At 40.0% G+C, this 8850-nt stretch overlaps 1 protein-coding gene across 1 annotated transcript in view; it reads left to right on the top strand.

Moving 5' to 3' along the window:
- The first annotated feature begins 1337 nt into the window (after nt 1–1337).
- LOC139557483 (rap1 GTPase-activating protein 1-like) overlaps nt 1338–8850 on the top strand; it is a 129735-nt gene continuing 122222 nt past the window's right edge. Inside the window, exon 1 of the mRNA XM_071372368.1 lies at nt 1338–1669. The gene's annotated coding sequence lies outside the window, so the exon portion shown is untranslated. The remainder of the gene's footprint in view (nt 1670–8850) is intronic.

Here is an 8850-nt window from a genome sequence, read left to right as displayed (position 1 = left end):
ATTTGATGACCAGCAAGCAAAGACCGATGCAGCATGTGCCCATCATGGACACATGTCTATTTCGTGATGAAGACATAGCACGTACTGTATGTTAACAATGTATGTTCAAAATACTATAGCTGCTTTTAAAAAACTGTGTTTGTGCTTGTATACATTCTATAGAAAATTACTAAATTTAAACAATTTTGTCACTGTTGTAACTTTTTTCATTTGTCATGATGTTGCATGTGTAGCCTATTGATTGTTGACTGGTCCAATTCAAGCTTTAATGTCCATAAAATGTAATTGTGCATTGGAAGAACAAGAAGTTAGATAATCAAGAAATGTGTATGAACTTTTGAGGTAGGCATCCATTCAAATTGATTTGAGCTGCTCCTGCTCCACAAGTCTACCACTTCGCCAGCTATCACATACAGTTAACTACTAAAATAAAGGAAACACTTGAGTAAATGAGAGATACAGAGTATATTTAACACAGGTGTGGTTCCCGAGTTAATTAAGCAATTAACATCCCATCATGCTTATGGTCATTTATAAAAATGCCCAGTTGCCCATTATTTTGGCTACCATGGCTAGAAGAGATCCCAGTGACTTTAAAAGAGGGGTCTCAAAGTGCCATAGGGGGTTTAAAGTGTGTGTGTGTCTCAGTGACCAGATCTGTCACGTTCCTGACCTGTTTTCTGTTAGTTTTTGTATGTGTTAGTTGGTCAGGACGTGAGTTTGGGTGGGCAGTCTATGTTTTCTGTTTCTATGTTGGTTTATGGGTACCTGATATGGTTCTCAATTAGAGGCAGGTGGTTTTCATCTCCTCTGATTGAGAATCATATTAAGGTAGGTGTTGTCACATTGTTTGTCGTGGGTGGTTGTCTCCTGTGTCAGTGTCTGTGTATGTTACGCCACACGGGACTGTTTCGGTTTGGTTTTGTTCGTTCGGTTTATGTAGTCTGTTTTCCCTGTTCGTGCGTTCTTCGTGTTTCATGTAAGTTCGTAGTTCAGGTCTGTCTTCATTCGTTTTGTTATTTTGTGTAGTATCAAGTTTAGTTCGTTTTTGTCTTAATAAATATCATGTCTAAGTATCACGCTGCGTCTTGGTTCAATCCATGCTCCTCCTCTTCAGAGGAAGAGGAGAACCGTTACAAGATCTCAAACCAATTGAACACTTATGGGAGATTCTGGAGCGACGCCCGAGACAGAATTTTCCACCACCATGATCAAAACACCAAATAATGGAATTTCCTTGTGGAAGAATGGAGTCGCATCTCTCCAATAGAGTTCCAGATATTGTAGAATCTATGCCAGGGTGCATTGAAGCTGTTCTGTAGCCGATGCACTGTAGGTATAGGCTACTTTACTCTCATGAAGGCACTTCAGTTTTTCCCAGATTTTGCATTTTAAAATGTCATTATGGCTGACTGAGAAAAACCAACTGTTCCACTACCAAGAGCTGGCTCTCAACTGTTATTGAAGCTCCTAGTAGGTTATGTATGATAAGCTGAAGGCATCGACTATTTTGCACATTCTTCTTGAAAATGATTTCATTGGCTGATGGTTGCGCGTCGCTAGGCAACAAGCACCTCATCATCATCATCCTGAGCAGAGTACCAGTGCACCTCAGCTGCCGCAGCCGCACGAGACAGACGGAGCACCCAAACTCCTGTCAAAGAAAGAGGTAAGCAAAAAAACATGCATGTTTCATACGTATTTCAAGCTTGATTGCGTATTGAATCAGGGTTATTAGGCTACATGCTCCTTTTGAAATAGTTTTTGTAGTTAATACGGGCATGGAGCGGGAATTTGAAAGTGAGCATGTTTGACCATCGAAACAGATTGTTTAGTGCAAATTTTTTGTTAAATTGTTTTCACATTTCTACAGAACGCAAGTTTAGTTTGAGAAGGGCCCACTGTCGGGCTTTGTCTAATACTAAGGGCGTTGGTTTTATGATTTTAGAATTGATTTTTATAAGGAGCTGTCACTCTGAGACAAAACAGAACTCTCAATAGCAGATTTTTTCCCTTTATTTAATTCATTAGGCCTAGACTCTTTCTGTAGTTTCCCAGCAGCTTTATCTGTCAGAATGTGTTGTTCACATTAGCCTTTTCATTGTGTCCAATGTCGGTTAAATCGTTTTGGACTGTTAAATAGTTTTTAACTGTGGCAGCATGTTATGGATAGGTCATCTCCTCTGCCATGTATGATGTATTGATTGATATTCTCCTTAGTCTCAGCTGTACTAAGTTAATTGACCTGGTCCATAGAGCTGACAGGGGCTATACATCATTGAACAAAACTGTCCTATAGGCCATTCATCTCATTCACCTCCTTTATATCTCAGCAGAAAGAATCCGGGAAAAACTGCTGTCTATATAGGACACGTCTCCTTGATTAAATGACTAAAGGTATTCGATACACTACCATGGATAATGAGTATTGATTGTTCTCAAATATGCATAGGAAGGAATGAAAGTGATGTGGTGTTTTTGCCTCTGGTCAAATGCAGGGCACCATATTGAGAAAAGGGTGGCATTTGAGAAGCATTATAACTGTTTCCCCTTCAGGCAGCTTCAGAGCTGAGCATTGATTGTGAGTTCCCAGGTTGACCCTCCATCATAGGTAATGGGATGCCAATATTGTGTTCCACTTGGCCCACTGTGTCGGTTGGTAGTTAGCGGGTGGCACAGACTAAAAACAGATTCACAAGTATTGTTGACAGTTGCATTTTTGATTCTCACTCTTGGCAAGGATTTTTTTTATTGAAATCCGAATGAAAGAGTTTGAGTATCTATAATTCATCCTCTGAGAAATTGCAATGATTTAAATGGTCTCAGAGGCAATATGATTTTCTTAACCAGTTCAGATCTTCAGAATCTGTTCTCGAAAATAAATCCCAGATAGTTTTAGAAAAGGTAAAATAAACGTTTTTTTATCACACATTTTCAGTACTAATTGTGTATAAAACGGGAAATTACAAGACAGTATCATTTTCAAATATTATTTTGGAAGGATGAAATTATTAAAATATTGTTTTAGGAACTCTTGAAAAATATGCTCTACCAGGTGGTTAGATGTAAGTATGTGTAATGGAAAATGTAATCTACGTAATCCCAAAAATGTATGATTTATCATGAGGGCCATAAACAATAACTATTAATGCTGCATACTGACAGAAAGGTTCAATCTCACCTTTCTGGTAAAAATAGTTATAAATTGCTGAGGTTTAGTCACTATTGAGGACACAAGCTCAAGTACACAGAACAAATATGATACATCATATCAAATATTTCATATTTGTATTTCCTATTCAACAAAACTGTATGACTTGAAATGACTTATACTTTCTAAATATAGTATAATCAATTTAGAAAATTACTAACTATAAGATTTCACCTTGTAATGGAAAATACATATTTAAACGGGACTTTACATCAGAGGTTTTAAAGGAATGCAATTTAGTCAAAGCTAGCTGTTATGGACAATGGATAAATATTTGTTATGGGATGTTTTGAACTGTGCAAATAAAAACATATAAATATGAAAACATCAATATTTACTGTCTGCCTGTAATCTTCAATATGTTTCACAATATTATTCAGTACATGTCATTTTACAGGAATTATGAGCATATAAACATTTGTATTTATTAAGGATCCCCATTAGCTGCTGCCTACTCTTCCTGGGGTCCAGCAACATTAAGGCAGTTGTATACAATTACAAATATTACATGACATTTCATAACACTTTTCACAAAAAGGCCACTACTCTACTATCACATATCTACAATACAAAATATGTGTACGTCTGTGTAGAGTGTGTTAGCATGTCTACTGTATGTGTGTGTCTGTATCTCTTCATAGTCCCCACTGTTCCTTAAGGTGTATTTTCATCATCTGTTATTTTTTATCTGATTCTACTTCTTGCATCAGTTACCTGATGTGGAATAGAGTTCTATGTAGTCATGCCTCTATGTAGTACTGTGTGCCTCCCATAGTCTTTTCTGGACTTGGGCGTTGTGAAGAGACCTCTGGTGGCATGTCTTATGCAATAATTTACATATATTTAAATATTCCTATTTTGACCTACATCTATAATATTTTATTCATATTTGATATCAGTCCTCATTTAACTACACCTGTCTTCCATTATAAGTAACTGAAGCATACATTCATTAACATTATGTATAATTTGTTTTATTTAAAAAGTCCAGTACACCCCTAATTGGACAACTCAAGCGGCTGGTTCAGATGTTTGTTGCATTATCTATCAAATTTTAAGTCATGCAAATAAAAAAATATGAATTGATGGCCAATATTAAAGGGGAAGTTTACCTAAAAGCAAAGATTTCCCAAGTTATTCCATACATTGAAACAAGTTAGGTGGAGTTTGCCCCTCTCTCTCCCTGCAATCAAGAACTTGAAAGCTGCAAAAACGGGCCATGTGTCTCGTGAGGTTTCTTTGTGCTCTGCTCTGTTGTCAGTCAAAGAGTGATTAAGAAATCTGCGAATTGTTGACATTCGTTGTTTTATTGAAAGCGTACGGCCAAATTTGTCACGCCCTGGCCATAGAGAGGCTTTTATTCTCTATTTTGGTTAGGCCAGGGTGTGACTAGGGTGGGCATTCTTGTTTCTTTATTTCTATGTTTTCTATTTCTTTATGTTTGGCCGGGTGTGGTTCTCAATCAGAGGCAGCTGTCTATCGTTGTCTCTGATTGAGAACCATACTTAGGTATCCCTTTTTTCCACCTGTCTTTGTGGGAAGTTGACTTTGTTTATGGCACATAGCCTTTAGCTTCACCGTTTGTTTTTGTAGTGTTTATTGTTTTGTTCGGCGTCGTTTTTATTTAATAAAGAATGTACGCTTACCACGCTGCACCTTGGTCCTCCTCTTTTAACGGCCGTAACAGAATTTATATTTTTATCAAAAGTACTATCGGTTTTGAGTCAGGAAATGTGTACCTTCCCACCTAAAAAGATTGCGATTATTTTATGTAGCCAACTGCAACAACAGCGGAGATAGGTAACAACTGCAAATGTGCGCTCTCCTGGGGGAATACCTTTACGTAAAAACTGCGTGTAAGACCCTTATTCAAGTTTCTTTCGGGGTAGAAGTGAAGACAGTAGCTTAGCGTTACATATTACTTATACAAATGAAACAACAACCAATCATGTCTGATGACAAAAAACCTTGCGAGTGATAGGTTAAGTACTTGAGGTGCGCTGATGCTGTTTTCTAACCGTATTTATTTGAGCCAGAGTATTCTGATGAAGAATTGAGGCAAATTGAGCTTCATATGGCGGCTCTAGCCACCAAGGCCGCAGCAGGACCACATCCCCAGGATGAACACAGATTGGTGGAGCAGTTGTGGTAAGTGTGATCCAATGCCGACTCATGAAGAATGCTTATGCTGCAGAGTGTCACGTTCTGACCATAGTTCTTTTGTGTTTTCTTTGTTTTAGTGTTGGTCAGGACGTGAGCTGAGTGGGCATTCTATGTTGTGTGTCTAGTTTTCCCGTTTCTGTGTTTGGCCTGATATGGTTCTCAATCAGAGGCAGGTGTTAGTCATTGTCTCTGATTGGGAACCATATTTAGGTAGCCTGTTTTGTGTTGGGTTTTGTGGGTGGTTGTCTTCAGTCTTCGTGTGTCTGCACCAGACAGAACTGTTTCGGTTTTTCACATTTGTTGTTTTGTATTTTGTAGTGTTCACGTTTATTGTCTTTAATTAAACATTATGGACAATTACCACGCTGCACAGAAGAAAGCCGTTACACAGAGAATTTGATTACATGATCCAGTTTGCTTTCACGACCACAGGGATTTTGCTGACCACATCAACTCTGGTGTCCTGAACGATGAAATATCTATTGAAAAGTAATGTAAAGCTAAAATGTCAATAAGTATTCAACGCCTTTGTTATGACAAGTCTAAATAAGTTCAGGAGTAAAAATGTGCTTAACAAGTCACATAATATGTTGCATGGACTCACTCTGTGTGCAATAATAGTGTTTAACATGATTTTTGAATGACCACCACATCTCTGTACCCCACACATACAATTATCTCTAAGGTCCCTCAGTAGAGCAGTGAATTTCAAACACAAATTTCACCACAAAGACCAGGGAGGTTTTCTAATGCAGACACTGGGAGATTAATTCACCTTTCAGCAGGGCAATAACCTAAAACACAAGGGCAAATTTACACTGGAGTTGCTTACCAAGAAGACTGAATATTCCTGAGTGGACGAGTTAAAGTTTTGACTTAAATCTACTTAAATCTATGGCAAGACCTGAAAATAGTTGTCTAGCAGTGATCAACAACCAATTTGACAGAGCTTGAAGAATTTTCAAAAGAATAATGGACAAATGTTGCACAATCCAGCTGTGGAAAGCTCTTAGATACTTACCCAGGAAGACTCACAGCTATAATCGCTGCCAAAGATGCTTCTACAAAGTATTGACTTGGGTGTGAATACTTATGTAAATTTGATATCTGTATTTCATTTAATACATTTGCAAACATTTCCTAATTTGTTGTAATTTTACCCCTTTTTCTCCCCAATTTCTTTATCCAATTACGATCTTGTCTCAACGCTGCAACTCCCCAACGGACTCGGGAGAGGTGAAGGGTATCGGAGGAAACACCGTTCAAGCTGACTGCGGTCGTCAGTTGTAGGCACCCGGCCCGCCATAAAGAGTCACTAGAGTGCGATGAGCCTAGTAAAGCCCTCCCAAACCCTCCCCTAACCCGGATGAGGCTGGGCCAATTGTGCGCCGCCCTATGGGACTCCCGGTCATGGCCGGTTGTGACACAGCCTGGGATCGAGGCTGTAGTGACGCTGCAACACTGCGATGCAGTGCCTTGACCGCAGCGCCACTCGGGAGGCCCTGTAAACATTTCTAAAACGTGTTTTCACATTGTCATTATGGGGTATTGTGTGTACATGGTGCGAAAAAATCTATTTAAATACATTTTGAATGCAGGCTGTAACACAAATTGTGGAATAGGTCAAGGGGTATGAATACATTCTGGAGGCACTGTATGAAATATAGCCCTACAGTTTGAACTTGAAATAACAGCAAAATGTTATGCGGAGTGGAACAGGGGAACCCAAGAGCAGACTCAGACGAGGAGACTGGGATAAAGTATACCAAGGTATTTATTGAAACACGGGGGAGATGGAGTGCAGGTCAGGGGAAGCTCGGGCGAGTTGCTGGAAACCAAGTGCGGAGGCTGAGGCGAGAGGGGTTGAGAAAGGGTAAGCAGTTCTGAAAGGGAATCCAAGGGAGTAGTAGAGTGGGGAATCCAGGATAGAGTAGCAGGATGACGAGACGTGGGACTGGAGACAGGGACCAGAGTCAGAGCGGGCAGAATGAGCAGAAATTACAATCTGGCAGCGTGGAAGTGGCAGGGCTGAGTATTAGTAGAGGTCTTGATTATGGAACAGGGTGCAGCTGGTGGGTATCTGCTCTGACTCCAGCACACCTGTCTCCACACACACACACACACACAGAGGGAAAGAGCACTGGGGGAGGTGGCAGATCAAGGAGACACAGGATGAGCAGTAGAGGGCGTTGCAGGAGCAGATGTAACACAAAATCGAAGAACAGAAAATAAGAACCTGTTTTCATATTGTCAAGAAACATGACTGCTGCTCCAGATGATCAAATCCACTTTACCCTTCGATCTATAATTGTCATTCCAGACAGTTCAGACTGGTCTCATACCGCATCGTTTTGGAGTGGGTCGTCCGTGGTGAGACACTGCATCCAGCAGTCATGATTCCTCTCCCATCCTGCGTGGTAAATGCCATCCGAGCGAAATATCGCCATATGGGGTTTTCACACTGGTTCTCAGGAAGTGGAAGACTCACAGGACTTGTGAATAGTCAAAGTTACAGGTACAGTATGTGCTGCTCCCAGCCTCTAATGTGTGTGCTGTGTGTCAGGTTTGGTACTGTGACTGTAAAAATAAAGAATATCCATGCAAATAGATCAATAAAGCAAGTATTTTGTTGTTTTTATAATATATTTGTAGTCTGGAGCACAAAATGAACACATTGTTTAGGGAAGACATTTGGTTGCATATAGAAAACAAAACAACCTAGCATTCAGCACAATGTAAGCAACTATTGTATTTGCAAAAGTCTGTTTATGGCAACATTAATCCTGGAACAATTTCTTCTGACCAGGTCCTCATTATCAGGTCTCTCCATTGTGGCAATGTTGGCTGGAAGATTAGGCTTGGGCAGGTGGGATGAAGGATCCCTGTAAACCACCGTCAGATCTTGTCGCCGCTCCAACACCTGGTCAACCAGTTTCTCCATTAATTGGAATTGTTATGGTTAATAGATTGTTTTGGCAACCCACTGCTTGCACTGTTTCAGGAGCACAGCCTAAATGTTGGTGTTTCACAAAATACAAGTAGCTTATGTTGTAACAGGAAAGATGGTACTTTATATTATGTTAAACATAATGTATTCAGAATGCGATGTACACTGAATGTACAAAACATTAGGAACACCTTCATACTATTCAGTTGCAACCCCTTATGCCCTCAGAACAGCCTCAATTTGTTGGGCCATGGACTCTACAAGGTGTCAAATGTTGCACAGGGATGCTGGCCCATGTTGACTCCAATGCTTCCCACAGTTGTGTCAAGTTGACTGGATGTCCTTTGGGTGGTGGTCCATTCTTGATACACACGGGTAACTGTTGAATATGAAAAACCCAGAAGCATTTCAGTTCTTGACACTCAAACCGGTGTGCCTGGCACCTACTACCATACCTCGTTCAATGGCACTTAAATCTTTTGTCTTGACCATTCACCCTCTAAATGGCACACACAATCCATGTCTCAAT

This window comes from Salvelinus alpinus, chromosome 28 (genome assembly GCF_045679555.1).
Source record: "Salvelinus alpinus chromosome 28, SLU_Salpinus.1, whole genome shotgun sequence".
NCBI classification, from domain to species: Eukaryota; Metazoa; Chordata; class Actinopteri; order Salmoniformes; family Salmonidae; genus Salvelinus; species Salvelinus alpinus.
Note: the sequence above shows the minus strand (reverse complement) of the source record. Positions and strands in the feature narration are given on the sequence as shown.